Source organism: Dasypus novemcinctus, chromosome 5, assembly GCF_030445035.2.
Source record: "Dasypus novemcinctus isolate mDasNov1 chromosome 5, mDasNov1.1.hap2, whole genome shotgun sequence".
NCBI classification, from domain to species: Eukaryota; Metazoa; Chordata; class Mammalia; order Cingulata; family Dasypodidae; genus Dasypus; species Dasypus novemcinctus.
The window spans coordinates 133,603,572-133,628,189 of NC_080677.1; the positions used below are offsets into that span (position 1 = coordinate 133,603,572).

The following is a 24,618-nucleotide window of genomic DNA, read 5'->3' on the forward strand; positions in this document are numbered from 1 at the left end:
TTTTTTTGTTTGTTTGTTTTTTTTTCGGTTTTCTCTTTCCCTCTTGTCCCTCATCTTCCACTTATTTTTACTTTAATTCAAGTATACAATAGGTGCTACAGGGAACACCTCACATTTGCTGGGTTTTCCCATCCTCCACTGCCTCATTTCTGTGTGAACTGATTTAGGCTACCTACACTATCCCCCTTCCCCTGCATCTTGATATCCACTATCATCTACTGTCTCTCCTATATTCCACCCCCCACCTCCCGTTCTTTGATCCACAAAGTGTCTAACTCTTAATTTCTAATACCTTTGTTCTGTTTTCTGTCTATTATCCACTCTTGAAACTATTACCTTTCTTTTCTTTTTCCCTCTCTCATGAAAACAATAGCTGTGTAGTTCATACCATATTCCTCCCAAATTCAGTCATCAACTTCATAAAAGGTACTCTACCTACAGCTATAACTCTATACAATCTACATGAATCTAACCTCCATCCTTCCAGATCTCATATTCCTGCTTTATTAACATACATCACCAATACAACTTTACACTTTTCCCTTGCTTACACAATTGCCTTTCCCCAACACTAATACTTTCCTCTAAAGTGAACTTAACCAACAACAAGTAACTAGAATAAGAAGAAAAAAGTGACAAAGAGAAGATATAACACCTGTGCAAAAATAACAACTAATTAACCTCCAAGAGCAGACAAAGAAGCTAAGGAACTGATTAAATTCGTCAAAATAAAGAGATGACCAGAAAGCAACAAAAATCTACGAACCAAACCAATAATCAGGAAAACATGGCTGAATCCAATCAACAAACCAATAATCACGAAGGGGAGCAAAACTTGGCACAAGCAATGAAAGATCTCAGAACATTTATCACTGACAAATTTGATGCAGTAATGAAAGAGGTTAACAACATGAAGACATCACTTGGAGGGGAAATTGCAGACATACGCAAAAACATAACAGATATGATGGGAATGAACACCACAGTTCAAGAAATCAAAAATACACTTGCAGCAAATATCAGCAGACTAGAAGAGACAGAGCAGAGAATTAGTGATGTGGAAGACAGTACATCAGAAATCAAACAGATAGTAGAAGGGGTCAATAAGAAGATAGAAAAAATCCAATTAGGATTTAGGGACCTGAATGACAATGCAAAACGCTCAAACATACGTATTATAGGCATTCCAGAAGGTGAAGAGAAGGGAAAGGGGTCAGAAAGAGTGTTGCAGGAAATAATGACTGAAAACTTCCCAAATCTACTGAAAGAGACAGATGTACATATCCAAGAAGCACAGCGCACTCCACAAGTCATAAACCCCAACAGGCCCACCCCAAGACATATACTTGTCAAATTATCCAATGCTCAAGACAAAGAGAAGATCCTAAAAGCAGCAAGAGAAAAGAAAACCATCACATACAAGGGAAGCTCAATTAGATTAAGTGCTGATTTCTCTTCTGAAACCATGGAGGCAAGAAGACAGTGGTATGATATAGTCAAGGTACTAAAGGAAAAAAATTTCCAACCAAGAATACTCTACCCAGCTAAACTAGCATTCAAACATGATGGAGAGTTCAAAATATTCGCAGACAAACAGAAACTGAAAGAGTATACCAACAAGAAACCTCCCCTTCAAGAAATTCTAAAGGGAGTTCTGCAGGAAGAAAGGAAAAAACAGGAAAGGCAAAGTTGGAGGAGAGTATAAGACCAACAACAACAACAAAAAAGACAAAAAAAAATATACAAACAAAATATGACAAACACAAATCCAATCAAAATATGGCTAACACAAATAATTCCTTGATAGTAATAACACTGAATGTCAATGGATTAAACTCACCTATCAAAAGATTCAGACTGGGACACTGGATAAGGAAATATGACCCATCCATATGCTGTCTACAAGAGACACATCTTAGACCCAGAGACGCATGGAGATTGAAAGTGAAAGGCTGGAAAACAATCATACAAGCTAACAATAACCAAAAAAAGGCAGGAGTAGCTATATTAATATCAGACAAAATAGACTTTAAATGTGAAACAATTGTGAGAGACAAAGAAGGATACTACATTTTAGTCAAAGGGAAAATCTGTCAAGAAGATCGAACAATCATAAATATCTATGCCCCTAACAAGGGTGCCTCTAAATACGTCAGGCAAACGCTGGAAAAACTAAGTGAAAGAATAGATACATCTACAATTATAGTGGGGGATTTTAATACACCACTATCAATTCTGGACAGAACATCTCAAAAGAGAATCACCAAAGACACAAAACATCTGAATAGTATATTAGAGGAGCTCGATCTAATAGACATATATAGATCGCTACACCCAAACACAGCAGGATATACATTTTTCTCAAGTGCACATGGATCATTCTCCAAGATAGATCATATGCTAGGCCACAAAGAAAGGCTGAACGAATTCAGAAAGATTGAAATCATACAAAACATTATCTCTGACCACAGTGGAGTCAAGCTGGAGATTTGCAAGGGAAAGAAGCCCAGATTTCACACCACGATTTGGAAATTAAACAACACACTCTTAGAAAAACAGTGGGTCAAAGAGGAAATCTCAAAAGAAATCAATGACTACCTTGAAACAAATGATAATGATAACACAACATACCAAAATTTATGGGATGCAGCAAAAGCAGTACTGAGAGGGAAGTTTATAGCCATAAATTCATATATCAAAAAAGAAGAAAGAGCAAAAATTGAAGAACTAACTGCACATTTGAAGGAATTAGAAAAACAACAACAAAGTAACCCAACAGGAAGAAGAAGGAAGGAAATAACAAAGATAAGAGCAGAACTAAATGAAATAGAAAATAAGAAAGCACTTGAACAGATAAACAAGACCAAGAGCTGGTTTTTTGAGAAGATTAACAAAATTGACAAACCTTTAGCAACACTAACAAAGAAAAAAAGAGAGAAGATGCAAATACACAAAATAAGAAATGAGAAAGGCGATATCACCACTGACCCCACAGAAATAAAGACTATCATAAGAGGATATTTTGAAAAACTATATTCCAACAAAAATGACAATCTAGAGGAAATGGACAAATTCCTAGAAACACATAAACAGCCCATATTGACAAAAGAAGAAATTGATGATCTTAACAAACCAATCACAAGCAGAGAGATAGAATCAGTTATTAAAAATCTCCCAACTAAGAAGAGCCCAGGGCCAGATGGCTTCACAGGTGAATTCTATAAAACATTCCAGAAAGAACTGACACCAATCCTGCTGAAACTATTCCAAACCATCGAAACAGAAAGAACATTACCCAACTCCTTCTATGATGCCAACATTACCCTAGTACCAAAGCCAAACAAAGACATCACAAGAAAGGAAAATTACAGACCAATTTCTCTAATGAACCTAGACGCAAAAATACTTAACAAAATACTTGCTAATCGTATTCAACAACACATTAAACGAATTATACACCACGACCAAGTGGGATTCATCCCAGGTATGCAAGGATGGTTCAACATAAGAAAATCAATCAACGTAATACACCATATAAACAGATTGAAGGATAAAAATCACATGATTATATCTATTGATGCAGAAAAAGCATTTGACAAAATACAGCACCCTTTCTTGCTAAAAACACTCCAAATGATTGGAATACAAGGAAATTTTTTGAACATGATAAAGAGTATATATGAAAAACCTAAAGCCAATATTGTTTACAATGGAGAAATCCTAGACTCCTTCCCTCTAAACTCAGGAACAAGACAAGGATGCCCACTGTCGCCGCTCCTATTTAACATTGTCTTAGAAGTACTTGCTCGAGCACTGAGGCAAGAACCAGAAATAAAAGGCATTCAAATTGGAAAGGAAGAAGTCAAAATTTCATTATTTGCAGATGACATGATCCTATACATAGAAAACCCTGAGAGATCTACAACGAAGATTCTAGAACTCATAAATGAGTTTAGTAAAGTCGCAGGTTATAAGATCAATGCGCAAAAATCAGTAGCATTTCTGTACACCAATAATGAGCAAGATCAGGAGGAAATCAAGAAACAAATACCATTCACAATAGTAAATAAAAAAATCAAATACTTAGGAATAAATTTAACTAAAGAGGTAAAGAACTTATACACTGAGAACTATACAAGATTGTTCAAGGAAATCAAAGAAGACCTAAATAAATGGAAGACTATTCCTTGTTCATGGATAGGAAGACTGAACATTATTAAGATGTCTATCCTACCAAAATTGATCTACACATTCAATGCAATCCCAATAAAAATCAATGCAGCCTTCTTTAAGGAACTAGAAAAACTAACTATGAAATTTATCTGGAAAGGAAAGAGACCCCGAATAGCCAAAGACATACTGAAAAAGAAAAACGAAATTGGAGGAATCACACTACCTGACTTCAAAACATACTATAAAGCTACGGTGGTGAAAACAGCATGGTATTGGCATAAGGAGAGACATATAGACCAATGGAATCGAATTGAAAGCTCTGATATAGAACCTCACATATACAACCACATAATATTCGATAAAGCCACCAAACCCTCTCAACTGGGAGAGAGTGGCCTATTCAACAAATGGTGTCTGGAGAACTGGATAGCCATATGTAGAAGAATGAAAGAGGATTACCATCTCACACCTTATACAAAGATCAACTCAAGATGGATCAAAGACCTAAATATAAAAGCCAAGACCATAAAAACCTTAGAAAGCAGTGTAGGGAAACATCTACAGGACCTTGTAATAGGTAATGGATTTATGAATATCTCACCAAAAGCACGAGCAGCAAAAGAACTAATAGATAAATGGGACTTCCTCAAAATTAAAGCCTTCTGCACCTCAAAGGAGTTTGTCAAGAAAGTAAAAAGGGAGCCCACACAGTGGGAGAAAATATTTGGCAATCATATATCTGATAAGAAACTTATAACTTGCATATATAAAGAACTCCTACATCTTGAAAATAAAAAGATAAACAATCCATTTAAAAAATGGGAAAAAGACTTAAACAGACACTTCTCCGAAGAAGAAATACAAATGGCAAGAAAGCACATGAAAAAATGTTCCAAATCTCTAGCTATCAGGGAAATGCAAATCAAAACCACAATGAGATACCATCTTACACCCATAAGATTGGCAGCTATGAAAAAAACAGAAGAATACAAGTGCTGGAGAGGATGTGAAGGAAGGGGAACACTCATCCACTGCTGGTGGGAATGCAGAAGGATCCAACCATTCTGGAGAACAGTATGGCGGTTTCTCAAAAAACTAGCCATAGATTTGCCATATGACCCAGCAATACCATTGCTGGGAATATACCCAGCAGAACTGAAAACAAGAACACAAACCAATATATGTACACCAATGTTCATAGCAGCATTGTTCACTATTGCCAAAAGTTGGAATCAACCCAAATGCCCATCAACAGACGAGTGGATCAATAAAATGTGGTATATACACACAATGGAATACTACTCGGCTGTAAGAACAAACACACTACAAACACATGTGATAACATGGATGAATCTTGAGAACCTTATGTTGAGTGAAGCAACCCAGACATTGAAGGACAAATACTACATGACCTCAATGATATGAAATAAACAAGCTGCCCTAGATAGCAAGAGACTGAACGATAGGCTTGCAGGAAATCGGAGGGTGGAGGAAGGATATGAGCCGATGTCTGCAGGGGTGGAATTTAAGACGATATGGTGGTAAGTATGAACACAAAGAAGAGATAAAAGGGGGGCAAGGGGTTGCCTTTGCTTGGGGCTTTGCGGGTTTGAGGGTGGCTGGGGAGGGACGGGTGGGTAACGTTGCCCAAAAGTGGGGGGAGGGAGGGGTAGCATACGAACCAGGAGAGGGTCAGGTGTTGGTGGAGAGTAAAATGCCGAGAAAATCATATCAAAATATAATAAAGAGGGTTACCTGTTTAGAATGCTCGGAGGGGAGGGTCTGATGCAGGATGGGCTCCTGGGGAATGTCTAAATGCTCATTCTGCCAGAGTGGGTGACACCATGGGGTAGAAACCCAAGTAGTGAGAGTGGGGGTGGACCCACATCCTGGGGAGGACTAATGCCATCCAATAGAGGGAACTGTATCCCTCGAGAGAAAGGGTGGCTCCCAGGGCATTGGGGCAGTTGAGCAAGTTAGGCCCTGAACACTATTCCATCTATCTCTGGAAGTGGCTCCTCAGGAAACGGAGGTTGGCTATCACTGAGGGCACTAAGGTGGAAGGGAAAATGGACGTTAAATGTGTGGAACCAAAGTAAATGGGGGGTAAGAGAGGAGTTTCTTGAGAGTACACAAGGATGGATATAAAACATGTAATATTACACCATAACATATAGGAGATGACAGACTGATAATGTAAACCATAATGTAAAACATAGGATAACTAAAAATGTAAAGAACTGTGTATCCTAAAGTATGCACCATAATGTAAATACAGATGTCACCTTGTTAGAAAGCTAATGTCTCAGACTCTGTACATCACTTTAAGTAAATATGACATGAATAGGGCGTAAGAGTATCACTGTGGAAGGGAAAAGGTTTTCTGGTGGATGTGTGGGAGTGCTGTATATTATATATATACATTGCTGTGGTCTAGGACTCCTGTGAAGAAAAGCTGAATAATTAGGGGGGGGGGGAAAAAAAAATAGGATGTGGAATTTTTTCAAGTCAACATTCTTTATCTAAGTTCTTTATCTAACTTTATCCAAGTTCTTTATCTATCCTTTAAACTCATCGCTATATGCCATTCCCTAGTAAGGGACCATGACATTATATTGGGCTTCAAATTTCGGGGAGTTCTGGATCACAGAGTGTTTCAACAATGGCAATGGAGGGATACTGGTATGGGATACCAATGACAGATGATATATGACTGACAGGGAGCTGTACAGAACATATGTCCAGGGTGCATGGTAATGTTTGGATATACTCATAGTGGCAACAATTAAAAATCACAGTAGGGGGGGTACTGGGTTCCCGGCCAGTGGTGCTCTGTCGTGGTCCCTAGGGGAGCAGCGACAGTCTCCCAGGTACAGTGGTGGGGACCGGGAGGGAGTGAGGGTTCAACAGTGAGCCCCTGATACTAATGACTATGCTTGTGAGCTGATAAACCCAAAATAATAACAAGGCCTAGAGCAACTTTGTGCCTGGGAATTTCCTTCTGTCAGCCTTCATGTTACTCAAATGTGGCCAGTCTCGAAGCCAAACTCAGCATGTAAATGCAATGCCTTCCCCCCAGCGTGGGACATGACACCCGGGGATGAGCCTCCCTGGCAACGAGGGACCACTATCAACTACCAACTGATGATGCAACTGGAAAATGACCTTATACGGAAGGTTCAATGCGGATCAGCAGAATATCCATGTCTACATAAAATACCATGACTTTAAAATGCTGTTTGACCTAAAGTAAGGGGGAAATGGAAAGGAGAAATGAGTTTATATGGCTACGAGTTTCTAAAAAAGAGTCTGGAGGCTGGCAGAAGGTTTGCCCTCATGCACAACTGAGCAGAGTCAGAGAGACAGATAAAGCAGATACAACCCCCAGATATTGGTTCCTTTGAGGGCTAAAGAGACCCATGGGAGTTATGGTCATGGCCGATGGGGTTAACTACCAGGGCAGATGGCCCCTCTTTGGAAATGGAGTTTATGTGTGATGAATCTGGACTCAGATGGGATCTCCCTTCATAAGACTTTCATGCTAATGTGCTGGAGGTGCAGTTAATGTTGGGGTTTAAGATATATTTAGGGGATTTGAATCTCTGGACTGACAATGTGATAGCCAGATCCTGAGCCTCAACAGACTCCAGCACCTACAATCTGATTTATTGGACTTACCACACTCAGCTAAGATGGAGGTGAAGGACAACCACCACACCATGGAGCCTAGAGTGATTACAACTGATAATGGGAGGATTGCATCCAGCATCCAGGTGGAATCTGAGCCTCCTCTTGACATAAAGGTGCAATGGACACAACCAATCCAGTGTCCACATAGAAGAGGTGGCATTGGATTGGGAAAAGTGGACATAATGGACAAAGGGTATGGGGAAAGGCAGGAAGAGATGAGAGGTGGAGGCGTCTTCGGGACATGGAGCTGCCCTGGATGGTGCTTCAGAGGTAATCACCGGACATTGTAAATCCTCACAGGGCCTACATGATGGAATAGAGGAGAGTATGGGCCATGATGTGAACCAATGTATATGAGGTGCAGAGGTGCCCAAAGATGTACTTACCAAATCCAATGGATGTGTCATGATGATGGGAACGAGTGTTGTTGGGGGAGGGGGGAGAGGGGGGGTGGGGGGGTGGGGTTGAATGGGACCTCACATATATATTTTTAATGTAATATTATTACAAAGTCAATAAAAAATAAAAAAATTAAAAAAAATAAAAAATAAAAAAATAAAAGTAGAAAGGCGACAGCGAGGAGGAGGCTTTGACGGAGGTTCCAATCTGTTGGGGCTGTAGCTGCGAGGCAAACAGCTGAGAAGATTGTTAAGAAAATGAAAATTACAAGAAAGAAGCAGAGTAAGAGTGGGTGCGAGGGGAGCTTGAGGAGCATCTGCACTGAGAGTTCTTTTCTGATGAACTATAAAGCACGTTTTGGTGAAGGTCAGGCACTTGTCAACGGTGGGTTGCGGAGGTAGCAAAGGCTTTTCTTGTGGAGTATGCAGAGTTGGGTCCTTTGAGAGATCTGTAATGACAAAAGAAGGAGAAGAGAGCCCTCATAGAGGAGGGGCAATCAGCAGAAAGAAACTCGGAGAGAGCACTTATTTAAATATAAGCATTTCAGGGAGGGGCTGGTTGGTGCTGAATTTGAGCGAATGGGGCGACATCTGGGCTTCTGCTGTCAATGTTGTCTCTCACGGAGGGCATAGGGTACTTATCATTAAGGGGAACCTTGGGGTCGGTGGCAGGCCTGATATAGCGCCCAGGAACCCAGAGTGGTTGTGGCTCAGAGTCTGGGAAGATACAAGCAAAACCTCTCCCCTGTGCTAGCAAGGGAGCCGGGTCCTGCCAAAGATTTGTGGCAGGGTCTTTCCAGTGAACAAGAAGGACTTGCGAGGGTTGCCACATGGGTCCCCAATGTTTGTGGGTTGGGGAAAGTCCCTTGTCATCGAAGGTCAGGAGATTGTGATGAATAAGGCAGGCAGTGATGACGTCAGCAGGGGCTTTATGGGGGGAGGAAGCTCTTTCTTTTTGAATGAGTAGCTTGAGCTGTTGGTGAGTGCGCTCAACAATTCCTTGCCCTTGTGGATTGTAGGGGATGCCAAAATGGTGTGTGATGTGGTACATTTGTATGAAGCTGGCAAAGGTGGCACTGCGATAGGCTGGTCCATTGTCGGTTTTGAGATCCCAGGGAATTCCCATGAATAGAATGGCTTGTCGGAGTGCTTTGATGCAATGTTTAGCGCTCTCTCCTGTGAGGGGCACAGCGTAGCACAGGTGCGAGAAAGTATCAACTGCAACATGAAGATACTTAAGGCGTCCAAAGGCGCTAACGTGTGTGACGTCAAGTTGCCAGCGGGAGTTAGGCCGTAGGCCGCGGGGATTAGCTCCGCGAGGCTGCAAGGGTCCAAGAGGCAGCAAAGGTGCACATGTTTGGCAGGAGCGCACAAGATGTTTACATGTTTCAATGGGGAGGTCTGGGAAGAGCTTTTGAATGGATCGCGCTGAGAAGTGGAATTGAGAGTGTAGGAGCTTAGCTTGGTTGACAAAGTCTCCCAGTCTTGTTTTGTCAGTGAGGTTTTCTTGAATGGCAACTGGGCATACATGGCGGCCGGATGCTAAAGCGTCGGCGAGGGCATTTCCTTGAGCTAGCGGTCCTGGCAGGCCAGAGTGACTTCTGATATGAGCAATGAACCAGGGTTGTTGCCTTTCTTCAAGCAGTCGCTGTACAAAAGCGAGTGCTTGGTCAATAGTTAAGTCACTGGGTAGGAAAGTAGCAAGCGGGAGGCTGCGACACACTTGTAAAGTGTATAAGCTGTCTGTGAAGATGTTAAGAGGCTGGTCCGGGTAGAGATTGAGGACTGCGGCGACAGCTAAAAGTTCACCTGTTTGGACAGAAAAGTCATTAGCAAACACCAATTGTCGTGGCTTAGGTTCTCTTGGCGTATATATGACAGCAGCGAATGCCTTTTTTGAAGCATCGGTGAAAGCAGTGATGGCAAAAGGAATTGGCTTTCTTGCGGGCAGCGGATGGAACGGGTTGGAAAATGCTAATTGAGATACCCCTTGTAGTAGTGGATGATGCGGATAGTGATTGTCAAAAGAGCCACGAAAGAATTCTATTAGGCTTTGCATTTGGGCATTATTCATGATGAGAGAGGTAACTTCTTTTGCATCAAAGGGCCAAACGATGGTGTGTGGCGGGACGCCGTACGTTTGTATGGAGAGAAGTACTAAGTCAGTGGCTAATGTGATCCAAGCCCTTGTAAATGGGCAGATTTTTGGGAGTTTACTTTTTGACGTGTGTAGAAAAAGAAGAGGACCATCTTGCCATAGGAGACCCGTTGGGGTGACTGGTGTTGGCAAAACTAAGGCAAGGATTGGGAGATCGGGAGAGAATCGCTCTAGGCAGCATTGCTGGAGTGCAGCATTTACTTGTTGGATGGCTTCTTTGGCAGCTGGGGTGATGGTGATGGGGCGAACGACTGCAGCGGATGGACTGCACTTAGTCTGCAGGAGCTCGAAAAGGGGTTGCATTTGCGCTGTTGTGATGGGGAGTGCTGATCGAAGCCAATTGATTTGTCCGCAAAGCCGTTGGAGCTCAGTCAGTGTCATGTGATCAGAAACATGGATTTGCGGGCTGGTGGGCCGAATATATTGATGAAAATGAAAGCCTAAGAACTGGAAAGGTGGCTGGGGGTTGACTTTGTCAGGTTGCACTATTAATCCAAGACTTGAAAGGTTTGTCGTAACTGCAGAGAGTAAATCATTGAGAAGTGTGTTAGAACTTGCTGCTAAAAGGAGGTCATCCATATAGTGGATGATGTATGTGTGCTCTGGATGGAACTTAGAGCGTAGCGGCTCAATGGCATGATTGACATAGAGCTGACATATAGTTGGACTGTTCCGCATGCCTTGTGGTAGTACTCGCCATTGGAATCGGAGTGCTGCGCCCTGATTGTTGGTGCGTGGGACTGTAAACACAAATCGTGGACAGTCTTGCGGGTGAAGAGGGATAGAGAAAAAGCAATCTTTGATGTCAATGGTGGCTGCATAAAAATGCTGAGGGACTGCAGTGGGATGCGGGCAACCAGGCTGAGGTGATCCCATTGGCTTAATATGTTTGTTAATTTCTCGAAGGTCATGAAGGAGGCGGAACTTGCTCGTGTTCTTTTTATTGATGACAAAGACTGGCGAATTGTAGGGACTGGTAGACGGCTCAATATGCCCTGCTTGTAGCTGTTCTTCGACGAGGGCAGAGAGAGCTTGCAGTTTATGAGTTGGCAAGGGCCACTGCTCGACCCAGATGGGCTCCTCTGTGTCCCATTCCAGAGGGATAGGGTCAGGTCTTGAGATGGGAGCAGTGGCCCCTATAAGGGGGGGGGGGGCGGCGCAGCTATGAAGGCTTCTGTGGTGATTCGAGCTTTTAGCTGGCTGAGTACATCTCTTCCCCACAGGATGGTTTGGACTGAAGAAAGGACGAGTGGACGAATCTGGCCTTCGTGACCTTCTCGGTCGCTCCATTGCAGAGGCTGGGAGGTTTTCCAGGAGGTAGCAGCTCCCGTGGCGCCGATGACTTGAGGGCCGGTTTCGAGGGGCCAATGATTGAAGGCGGCGATTTCAAAGGGAATACAAGAGATTTCAGCACCAGAGTCTAAGAGCCCTTCAAGCCATTGTCCGTTTATTTTAAGCTTTAAGGAAGGTTTTTGGTGACGTTTGATAGGCATTGTCCACATTAAGGTTTTGGAGCTCTCTGGAGGGCCTCTTGGGGGAGGGGCTGAGGCCTGCCCCGCTGGAAGTTTAAAGGCTGGGAGATACGTTGCGATGAGCGGCAATCGCGGGCCCAGTGATACCCCTTGCCACAGCGCGGGCATGGTGTGGGGGGGCCTCTTGGTCTGTGCAGTGCTACGGCAGGGCGGGGAGCTGCCTGTTGAGGGCACTCACGGACAAAATGACCGGGCTGACCGCATCGAAAGCAGGCAGAAGTGGAGGCAGATGACACAGCCATGGCGGAAGCGAAGGCAGCAGTAAGTGCTTTAGTCTGTGGGTCAATATCTCGACAAGCCAATACCCATTCATGTATTGGCTTATCACGGATAGGAAGAATAACGGCCCGGAAGGGTGCAAGGCACCCATCGAGAATGAGTTCTTTTGCTAACACAAACTGAGCATCTTCATTAGTAATTTTCCGCTGGCATGCTTCTAAAACACGTGCGACAAATGCTGGAAAGGTTTCTTGCGAGTCTTGAAGCATTTGCGCAAATTTGGTGGGCTGCTTGGTAGAAACTAAAGAGAACGATCGCTGGACAAGAGCTTTTACTCGGTGCCAAAACCCTGGATCTATGTTTATATAAGAACGAGGGTCAGCATAGTTGTTAATTCCTGTGTAGGCGTCAGCTGGATCTTGGATACCCGCCTGGACATTTTCTACCACTTGCTTATCAACAGCTACTTGATAGTAAGCACGCCATTCAAGGAACTGGCCTGGCGGAAGGATGGAACGGGCTAGAGAAATCCAGTCATAAGGAAGAGCAAGTTGAACCCCTAACTCTTCTATTAATTGTTGGACATATGGGCTACCTATGCCGTCTTCTTTAACAGCTTTGCGAAGAGTTTTAACTTCTTCGGCTGTGAAGGGAAGCCAAGTCTGAGGGCGTTGCTGCGTGGGCAGCGGGTTGAGCGGGTATAGCTGGGGGGCGGGAGAATGTGCTTCGCTAGAAGCAGGTGGGGAGCTGCTGCCATACGGTGGTGGCGAGGGATGAACGGTAGTGGGAAACAGATGAGAGAATGATGGCTTAGCAGCGTCAAGGCGGCAACAAACTGGCGGCGGGATATTTTTGGGCGCTGGACAAGATGGCGGAGTGGCGACGTCACTTTTAGGCGCCTGCCAAGATGGCGATGTAGTTACGTCATTTTTGGGCGCCGGCCAAGATGGCGGCGAAGTCACGTCATTTCCGGGGGCCGGCCAAGATGGCGGCGACATTATGTCCGGGGCAGGGCCGGAAGATGACGAGACAGGGAGGGGCGGGTAAAGGTGAGAGGAAGCGTCTTTGTTCCCGCCGGCGGGCTCGGACATAGGTGAAGAAGAAGCCGGAAGTGCGCCATTTTGGGCAGAGGTGGAAGAAAAAGGAGAAAGTCCGCTATTTTGAGGAGCTACTGAAGCGGCTTCTGCGAGCCGTGGGGAGCGCGGGCGGGGAGGTTCGCGCTCAAGAGCGGCGGCGAGCTGGTCAGACAGAGAATTTGTGTCGCCAGGATCATCGGGTTCATAGTCATTGGGTTGCTTAACCGATTTGTCTCGGATAGCTTCTGACGGCGCACCAAGGAGACAGGCGCGTATGGCTACTAGAGCAGGCAGCAGGCCGTGCGGAAAAGACCGCTTTTCATGCTCTATGGCGGAGGTGACTCGATCTATGAGTCGAGAGTATGTGTCTGGGCTCCAGAGCTGGCAGGTGGCAAGCCACGGATTAAAAGGGAGGAGCAGGTCCCAGTATTTCTGGAGCTGTTTCAGGGAAACGCGGACTCCATTGGTATCAAGCAGGGCGGCTAAAAGCCGAACCTGAGGGGTATGGTGTGAGGAGAGAGAGGTGCCCATAGTGGGAGAAGAAAAGACGGCGATGGGGTCCCTACCTGGAGAGCTGAAATGGTCGCCAGTAGACAGCAGCAGCAGCAGCAGAGAGGGGCCGGAGGGCGGTGGAAGGAAAGGATCCCGGGCGGGCCCCCAGCTGTGAGCTGCTATTCCAAGTTAGCAACCCCTGCTGTGGGCTGCTATTCTAAGTTAGCAACCCACGAGGACCGGGCGGGCTTCCACGGCTCGGCGGTGAGCCCCTAGGCCAACGCGTAGGCCTAGGTTCTCCAGGCGTGGGGGACGCGCAGTAAAAACCACGGAGACAGCCTGTGAGAATGAGCTAGTCCAATTTATTGCGGAAATACACTTGATTATATAAGGTCGGGTCAAGGGAGGGGTAGGAATTGGGGCGGGTAAACTACGGGGCGGTAGTGGATAGGCGGAACTGTGCAGGCAGCTATGAAGTAGGCGGTGATTAAGAAAGGGGGCAGATTATGAGTTGGCTAAGTGGACGGGACTGGCGGGAAGGATAGCAACGGCTGGAAAAGGGAGATAACAAAGGCTAGGAGGAGGGGTGAAGGGAGGCAGCAACAGTCAGGGCCAGAGCAAGTCAGTCAAAGTGAACAAAGTGAACACAAGGTAAGGAAGCTAGACGGCATTGGTAGTTAAGTAGGCAGCAGTGACCAGGAAGAGGTCAGCAGTCCTGGACTAGATAGGGCAATACCAGCTGGACGGATCAGGTGATAAATTGTAAGTGGGGCAGTATGCTTTGATTTCCTTCTTGTCCAGAGCCAGTCTCATTTTCAATGGGACCGGCCCAGAAGAATGCAAGGGAAGGGAATTCACACTGGTTTCCATGGGCACAGAGGGAAGGGGAATTATACACCTCTCCTGACAGGCAGTTTCAGCCTCAAGAAGCAAATATGAGTGGGAGCTCCCCAGAGCTGATCCTGCTTCTCTCCCCACGTAGACAGCTACTTCAGGAAAAGGAAATGTTTGTTGATAATATCTGCCATTGTGTTGATCTGAAACTAAAAGAGGGATAAAATGTACAAGCAGAAAAGTATAAGGAAAAATCAAGGCAAGGTTTTAGGCTTCTCTTCCTATGTCTGGTAACCACTGCTAATTTTGCATTTTCTATTTGAGAGACAGAGGCCCCTTCCTCCACAGTTTCTCTGGTTTTCCTGCCCCATCTAGCTCCACCTGACTCACCTTAACAGCATCTCTAAATTCAAAGGGAATTTCATGATCCATTTCTTTTCCAAAGTAGAGTTTCCTTCAAAGCATTCTTATCAACCGGTTGTCAAGACTGCTTAAGGACCATCACTGTCAGAAAAATTGTTAGGGTATTCTTTTCATTTTCATTTTATTACATATTAAAATACATGCAGAACAAAAGAATATACTGAGAAGAGAAATTCACTATCCAATTTCAGCCCTCCCTCCCTGTGGCAATCATTAAGTTTCTATGTACTTTTACAGGAGTGTTTGTATACATTTATGTATGTACATGGCACTCTTCTGAAGCCGGCTAGTAAAATAGGGAATCAATGGATGAATCTGGAACCTGGCAAGAAGTCCACCTGGACATCAATATCCCCAAGATGGATGCTGGAAGACACTCCCCACCCCAAGATTCTGCCATTCAGAATAAGATTTCCTCTGAAAGCCAGGAGAAGCCCTGAATATTCCCCAAGGACTTTATAATTGGGCTCTCCTAGGGAACTGATGCGTGGGGTAATCAATCAAAACAGCAAAGAGCAGGGACTCCTCCCTTGCCATTAGCAAAGGGGCAGAATAATTAATGGTTTAAAAAGCAAGCATGAAGACCTTTTGCTCTCTTTTGCCTTTGCCCTCCTGGTGCCAGTCCCAATGCCAGTCCTGCCCTGTTCCTGCCCTGTTCCTGCCTTCTGTGCCCTGCTCTCACCGTGTCCTCCCACATGGATCAATACACAGGTAAAACCTGGGCATTTGTAATCTATAATGAGGAACTTTAGTCTAAAATGACCTGCTTTATCACTTTTCAGTCCCTTCCTCTCTGCCTGGGACCCATGATCTGTTATTTTCTCCCATTTCTCTTCCTTCCCTACCTTGATAAATTACTGGCCTAACTCACCCGATGTGCTCTTGAAATTCATTTCTGCAGCATAGTCAAGAATGTAGACAAAATCTGGTTATACTTCCTCCAACTAGCACCAAACATCTAGTTTTTTAAAATACAAATAACAAATAGCTATATATTACATTCCATTTTTGAGAACTCTTATTGACAGGAAGTTTTACTTAAAACTGAACTGTAATCTCTGTGGTTTTTCAATGGTTAGTCTCTGTTTTAGCTTCCAGAACTTTACAGAGCAAACGGAACTCTTCTTAGGCAGTGATGGGCTGGCAAGAATATAAAGATAATTATCACTTATCTTCTCTAATCCTCTACCTCTCCCACCACCCATCCCCTTACCAAACGATTCTTCTCTGGTCAAAATATTTAGAATGTCTTTTACTATTCCTCCTGTAACATTGTAGAAGTAAAATAATCATAGGCATTTCTCACCAAACAAAACATTTAGAGTAGTAACTTTGTTTTGAGTTAAATATAGCAAAGTAATCACTTTTGGCAAGAAATTGGTTTCTTTTTGTTTTTATTTTGCTTCTTATAGCATTAGAAGTATTCAATTACGGGTCATAGACTAGTTACCTTTTGAAGACTATGTATTTTAAGTACCTGAATTTCACTTCTATAAATAAAATAGTAAGATACTCTTGTGATTTTTTTACAATAGAAAAGTAAACTTTAAAAAAATCAAGAAAACTTTTTAAAATGTGCAGAATTTATCTACTAGAATGGGAAAAAAGTTTAAAAAATTTTATTGTATTGAGTATAAAATTTACTTACTGAAAAGAGATTAAATGGCATGAACTGAAAAAAATTTTAAATCCTCAGCTTTAAAACTCTCTAGTAACTAGAAATCAGTTAGCTAGAATAATCAATTAAATAGGTTTTCCCACTAGGAGTAATGCAAATGTATCTACTATGGGATCTTTATGAAATGTGTGCTTAGACATAAAGATCAAAACACTGAATTGCATTAGATGTGTGAAAACAGGAGGACTTTTCCAAATCTTTAGACTCTACATGTAAGAATGAAAAACATTGGATTTGAATCAAGAAGATAGGTTTGTGTCCCAGATTTGCCTCTTGTTATTTTTTAATCTATTTGATTCTCAGTTTCTTCACAATGCCATCATTAACATCACTAACTAATCTTCACTGAGCTTTTACTATATGCCAGGCACTCTATTAAGTGCCTTATATAGATGATCTGTGTAATCCACACATCAATCCTATGAAGTTCTAATAGGGCCTGTGCATAAATTCAAACTTATCCTATATTCAAGTATGCCTAGTTCCCAGAAGGCCGATTAAGTGATATGGGCTCTATAGGCTTTGGATATTCAGGGAGGATGCAGACTATATGTGTTAATTCAAGCTTACCTGGAATGTGGGGGGTATGTGTTAATTCAAGACCTATCTGATAAACACTTAAAACTCAAAAAAAAAAAAAAAAAAAAAACTAACAAAGGAAGTCCTTTTGCATAAAAGCACCGTTTGACTCCCCACTCCTACATCCTCTGTATAAAAAGGACCCAAAAATCCTATTCGGGGCTTGGTTTTTTTTTTTTGGACAAAAGTCCACCAAGACCAGTCAGCTGTTAATAAGCCTTCCTTCTCAGATTCTCCTGTCCTGGCCTTTAATACTGCAAACACCCGACTTCTCTCTGCTACAACATCTTGTGCTCTTGTTACTCACATTTTACAGGTGAGCAACAGGGTCAGAAGAGTTAACCAAAATGGGGCACACCAGCCAAATGAGAGAGTTGGAATTCACATGCAAACAGTCTGATCCTGAAGCTGTATTTTCAGGATAAATTTTTAAAATTGCTTTCTTGCTTATGTTTTCTTCAATCCATTCTACCTAACATAGCTCTTCCTACAAGACATCTCTCAGATAGTTCTTTTCTAAAAATCTTAACTGGGATATGTTAAACTCCACATTTTCTAACCCAACATTTAAGGCCTTTTCTCCAACTCATCTTTCTACACTTAGCTCATGGAGGTCTACTCTTAAACTCAAGTTGTGCTTTCCTATTTCTGTTCCTTCTTCCTCTAACTGAAGGGTTTCTCTCAGGTGCTGTTTCTTTTGTGAAGCCAAATTACTGTCTGAAGGGATCTCTCTCTATCCCACCTGGAAATACAATTGCATAGACTGTAAAATTAATATTATTTCCTTAAACATACTGTCACCTGTAGTTATTTGTGTATATGAATGATCTCCTTTAATATCTGTAAGAAGATAGAAAACAATATATAGGGAAGCCAATGTGGCTCAGTGGTTGAGTGCTGGCTTCCCATATATCCTGGTACCTCAAAAAAAAAAAAAAAAAAAAGGAAACAATATATAACTCTTTCTATACCCATTTTAGGAACTCAATGAATATTTCTGGGAGACATGAAAGGATGGCTGGTTTTTTCAGGAAGTGGGACCAGGAGGGATTTGTGGCCCTGTAGGTGTGAAATTGTCATAAATTTTATTCTAAGCTCCAAAGGATGTTAGACTATTATTAGTTTCTTTCACATATCACTTCTATTTTGTTTTGCCAACAAAGGAAAGCTGTTAAGCCTCAGGCCATAAGAATCTAGTAGAAAGCCCAGTGACTTGGGCTTCATTGTACTGCAAGTTTACCTGGTGGGGGAAAGCTCTTATTCCGTTCCAGGATAGTCATTCACTAGATCCCCTTTCAGCCTTCTTGAAACCAGATTTTGACCCTGTGGTTTTAGGTTGAATCATTTGGCCCTAGGGAGTCAAAAGTACCGTTCTATTTTTCTTTTGTTTTGCTCCTCATAAAGTTACTATATTTACATTGCTGTAAGATATCCCATTAAAAATGTTCCTTCATCTTTTTACAATGAAGGTTTATCCTTATTAAGTAGAACTGAGGAAAGAAAATTCCTTGATCTGTGGCCTTAAAAACAGACTACTAGACAACACTGCCTCCTGGTGTCTATTATAGGCACTATCCAACATATTTGAATGTGAAGCCAGGGCTGGTTGAAGAGTGAGGTTTTGAAGTGTGAGTGTATATTTACTAGCCAGCATAAATCTTATGGATTTACTAAGTTAATCACAAAATGGATCCCAAACAGGGAACTTTTGACTTTTCATGATCAGGTCTTACACCAAAACAATGAACCCATTGACCTTTGTGAGCCTGGCAGGTAATAGTGGGGAAGGTATGCCTCACATAAAGGCATTCACTTTCATCAAGTTTTAAAATGTTGTGTGAGTCCCAAAACACTTTGGAGGCTCCAAGTAGCCATTTTGCATTTATAGGATTTAAAATGGGAGAAAAGGGATGTTCTTTCTCTTGGAGTTTCTTTTTTTCTTCTAAGAAATTGCCAAGGCAAATAACCTGTGCTACAGGGCTTGAAAATAACAGGCTACTCATTTTTCCCAGTAGGTACTGACAGCGCAGTAGGTGATACTGTGGTCTTGCACAAGGACTGGCTTTTTGTATATGTGACTTGTACAGTCAAATAGGGATCCAAGTTTAGAAAGAATGTTGTCTCACTTAATTCAAGACTGCTACTCACTTGAAATTTTAAATTTTGAACAAAGGGTTCCACATTTTTATTTTGTATTGGACACAACAAACTGTTGCCGATCCTGCTTGTAAAAGAATTTGCTACCTTTACCTCTTTCCCCTTCTCCTTATTTCCTGCCCTTATTCCATGCCTTTTGGTGCCATGCTATTGTCCTAAATCTTGCCCAGAACAAAGATTGGCATTGGTAGACTCCACCCATCTTTTGCCTTCCAACCTTAGCATCCAAGCGGGGCCATATATATCCTCTTTTGAAGTGCATCTGCAGTGGTCACCATGTAATAAAGATGGAGATGTTCATATATTGCTATGATTTGCTTCATCATCACTTACTGGATCCAGTACAGTTACCATGTTAATTCTTGCTCCCCAGCTGTATCTTGAAACAGTCAGTCACCCAGCTGCCAAACACAGGGTACCTGGGACTGACTGCTCTTTGGCTTAGGGAACAATTCTGCCCATGTTCTTTTGACCACAAATTTCCTTGCATGACTCATCATCTCCTTAATATCCTTTCTTTCTGCGCACTTTTGGTAGCCTTCTGTTTTTCTATATAAGTGTCTACCTACCTACCTACTAGTGTACCTATCTACCTTTCTACCTACCTACTGACCTATCATCCTTACCTGTTACCTACCATCCTATGTACCTATCATCCAACCTACCTACCCATCTGCCTATAAGATCTCATTTTAAATACCAACTATGTGTAAGACACTATTAATAGATTCATAGTAACCCTTTAATCTTTACCATAAAATACAAGATCAGTGTTATTTCTTCATTTACTATTCTGAATTCAAAGCTCATACTTCTGCCTCTGCTCTAGTGGTTCTCAAGCTGTGGTACTCAGACCAGCACCAGGGAACTTGTTAGAAATACTGAATCTGAAACTAAAACAAGCCCTCCAGGTGATTTTGATGCAAGCTAAAGTTTGAGAACCAATGGTTCATACCATGTTGCATCCCTCCCATCTCTCTGTCTCCTGGAATTGGCAACCAATATTTTAGACCTTTTCTTGATCCCTCAGTTCAATCATGCCCTCTTAATTCATATTCTATAAGTGTATACTCATTGTAGGGGGCAGATTGGATACTGACTCTGCTTTTTGCTTTTGCCCTATTTGGTTATCCTACATTCCTTTTCATTAAATAGCTGAAAAACAGCATTCTTTTTAACTCTTGGGTTTTTTCTACTCCATGTATATTATCTCAAAAATATCTCTTTCAGGAAGTGATGTCATCAACATGGCAATGGAAATATCCCTTAAATTCCACCTACTTTGAACTCTGGAGGATGGTAGAGACTGGAGAAGGACTCCACAAATGCCAAATCAGAGAATCAGAAAAATCTCAGCCAGGAGAAGTCAATCCTGGACCATGGGTCAGTTCCCATTTCTCCTTCCAGTCATTTGGTCCTGCACAGCTCAGGAACCACATGGCAGCATAGCCCTGGGTCCCTCTCACCAGGGACAGACTGTAGATCAAGTCACAGCAGTGAGTTAGAACTCCTCACATATCCAGGAATAGGGATCTAAGTCCACAGAGACCCAGGATGAAGAAAAGCAGCTGAGAAGTGCTAAATACAAAAGGGCCTGAGGGGTGGTGGGGGGAGAGACTATCATAGAAAGGATGGAAGGCTGGTAAAAGCTGCTGTAACCAACTCAGTTTCAGTCAGCTGGATCACCCAAAGGTAAAAGGGACTCTTCTGAAGTGACCCACCTTTCTTAATTGACCCATCTGGCTCCCAGGGGAGGTTAGTCTAATAGGGAAGAAACTAGGCACAGGAAAATCTCACTGAAAAAAGAAAAAAAGGGGGGATGGGGGGAGTTAAACTTAACTGCTGTAAAATAGGATGGGTCCCAGAGCTGAAAAGTATAAGGAAAATGTGGTACTGAGTGAGGGACATAATTTAAACAAATCATAGGAGCTGGGGAGAAAAGTCTATACAAAAACAAAGAGAACAGATTAAGATTCCCAGAAAGGGGAGAGAAAAAATGAAGCTCTTTCCTGGAAGTGAAACAATTGCACAAAAATACAATATTAAAAATTGCACTGCTCATCCAGGGAAAGAATCTGATGAAGAAGAGCTGAAAAAATCTTAACAGTTAAGTATGAGCTATTCTAAAAGTCTAGAATAAGGTATACAAACTGTCAAAGAAGAGCCTTAACACAAAGCCAGTCAACAATAAAACTCTAGGCAAGAGGGAGAAATGGACCTTCAAAGGTAATCCACCAAGAGAATCAAATGCCTAGACATGAGCAAAAATTCACAAGCCATACTAAGAAACAAGAAGATGTAGCTCAGTCAAGGGAACAAATTAAAACTTCAAAGGAGACTCAGAAGTTGGAACAACTAATCAAAGTGGTTCAAACAAATGTAAATGATTCAAGGAGATAAAGGAAATATGCCCAAAGAGATAAAGGATATTAAGAAGACAATGTGTGCATGACAGGTAAAATCACCTACAGGAGAAATCAACCTAAGATTCTCTTTAGATGGTGACAACCTAAGACAGGCACAGTCACCCTGACGTCTACCCAATCACAAGTTCCAGTGCCACTACCTTACACCTTTTAAAAAACAAAAATGGGGGAATTGTGGGTGAGACAAAAGACTCACTCCTCAAAAATGGCACTGAAGCGCTCAAGTAAACAACCACTGAGCCCGCCTAAACTGCCCCTGTCCTCAGTAACAAGACCTCTGGAGCCAATCACCCTTATCAAATTAACATAACCAATCCAGTTCTTATACACCATCCTACCTCCCCTCACTCACCCATATATACCACTGCACTTTTTCAATAAACCAGACCTGTGCCACGAGCCTGTGTCCCCAGAGTGTTCACTATGTGTGATTCCTCGGCTCCAGCGCACTCATCCGGGCTGCGTAACCCGAGGGGAGAAGCACGGTAATAACAACATATGCACATAAAACAGAATTTGAAAGTACAAAAAGAAATATAACAGAAATTATGGGATGAAAGGCATAATAGTAGAGATTAAAAAGACACCAGAACAAAAAAATTAAAAACAAAAAAGAAAAGGAAATAAAAACAAAAAAACCCAGAAAACTAAAAAATAAAACAAAAAATAAAAACAAAAAGATGATTAAAAAATTAAAAAGTAAAAAATACACTAGAGGCATACAGCAGCAGATTTGAACAGGCAGAGGAAAGAATCAGCAAGCTAGAAGATAGGAGAACTGAAATCATACAATCTGATTGACAGATAAAAGAAAAGATTAGAAAAAATTGAACAGAGTCTCAGGGATTTGAATGGCAGCGTGAAGTGCACAAGCATACATGTCATGTGTGTCCCAGAAGGAGATGAGACGTGAAAAGGGACAGAAAGAATACTTGAGGAAATAATAGCCAAAACTTTCCCAACTCTTATGAAACATATAAATATTCATGTCCAAGAAGTGCAACATACTCCAAATAGAATAAATCTCAATAGACCTAATTCAAGACACACACTAATCAGAAAGCCAAATGCCAAAGATAAAGAGAGAATTCTGAAAGCAGCAAGAGAAAAATTATTTGTCACATACAAGGAATCCTCAATAAGACTAAATGGGGATTTCTCATCAGAAACTATGGAGGCAAGAAGGCAATGGTATGATATATTTAAGGTAATGAAAGAGGAAGAATTGCCAGCCCCAAATTCTTTATCTGGCAAAACTGTCCTTGAAAAATGAAGAAGAGTTTAAATATTCACAGATAAATAGAAAGTGAGAGAGTTCATTAACAAGAAGCCTGCCCTAAAAAAATTACTAATGGGAATTCTATAGGTTGAAAAGAAAAGACAGGAGAAAGTGGCTTGGAGTTGTGTGAAAAAATGAAGATCATCAATAAGGATAACTAAATGGGTAAATGCAAACCCTAATAGTACTGTATCTTCAATATACAGCCTTCAGTCTTTAATTCATATAAGAATCAGAATACAATTGAACAAAAAAAAGGTATATTTCCTGATAACAGATGTGCAAATTATAAAGTGGGACAAAAACGACATAAAGAGGGGGAACAGAGAGATATGGGAGCAGAGGACATGTGTATTATTGAAACTAAATTGCTATCTTTTCAAAGTGGTAAATTATAGATGTAGGTTGTATAATATAGCCCCAGGTTAACCACAAAGAAAGCATTTTAAAAATTATACAGAAAAAGAAATGAGAAAGAGATCAGTCAGCTATAATACAAAAGATCAACTATACAGAAAAGGGTGTTGCAATAATGGAAAAGAGAGACTAAAAAAGAAGATATGGTGCTCGCTTCAGCAGCACATATACTAAAACTGGAATGATACAGAGAAGTTTATCATGGCCCCTGTGCAAAGATGACATGCAAATTCATGAAGTGTTCCATTAAAAAAAAAGAAATGGTATATAAAAAACAAAGAACAAAATGGCTGAAAGTAAGTACTGCCTTTATAGTACTAGCACTGAATATTAATGGATTAAACTCCTCAATCAAAAGACACCGGTTGGCAGAACTGATTAAAACAAAGCATGATCCCACTATATACTGTTTACAAAAGACTCACTTTAGACCCAAAGACACAAGCTGGTTGAAAGTGAAAGGATGGAAAAAAATATTCCATGTAAATATTAAGCACAAAAGAACTGGGGTAGCTATCCTAATATTGGACAAAATGGACTTTAAGTCAAAGTTGTTAAAAGAGACAAAGACACTGTATATTAATAAAAGGGACAGTCCACCAAGAAGAAATAACAATAATAAATATTCATGCAGCTAAACAAAAGTGCCTGAAAATATGTTAGGCAAACACTGGCAAAATTGACGGGAGAGACACCTCTAAAGTAATAGTTGAGGACTTCAATAAACCAGGCTCATCAACAGATAGCACATCTACATAGAGGATCAATAAGGAAATAGAGAAGTTGAATAATATGATAAATGAACTAGACATATCAGACGTATACAGAACATTGTACCCCAAAACAGCAGGGTACATATTCCTCTCAAGTGCACATGGATTATTCTCCAGGATAGATTATATGTTGGTCACGAAATAAGTTTCAGTAAATTTAGAAAAATTGAAATCATACAAAGCATCTTGTCTGAACATAATGGGATGAAGCTGGAAGTCAATAACAGGTGGAGAACTAGAAAACAAAACTTCCACAAGAATATGGATGTTAAATAACGTTCTCTTAAATTATTAGTATGTCAAAGAAGAACTGC

The 24,618-nt window shown here is 41.7% G+C and overlaps 1 non-coding gene across 1 annotated transcript; it reads left to right on the forward strand.

Annotated features, from left to right (window-relative positions):
- The first annotated feature begins 23,677 nt into the window (after positions 1 to 23,677).
- Positions 23,678 to 23,784, forward strand: LOC111759941 (U6 spliceosomal RNA). The gene has a single exon (XR_002793776.1). It is a non-coding gene; the product is annotated as a U6 spliceosomal RNA (small nuclear RNA).
- The last annotated feature ends 834 nt before the right edge of the window (positions 23,785 to 24,618 follow it).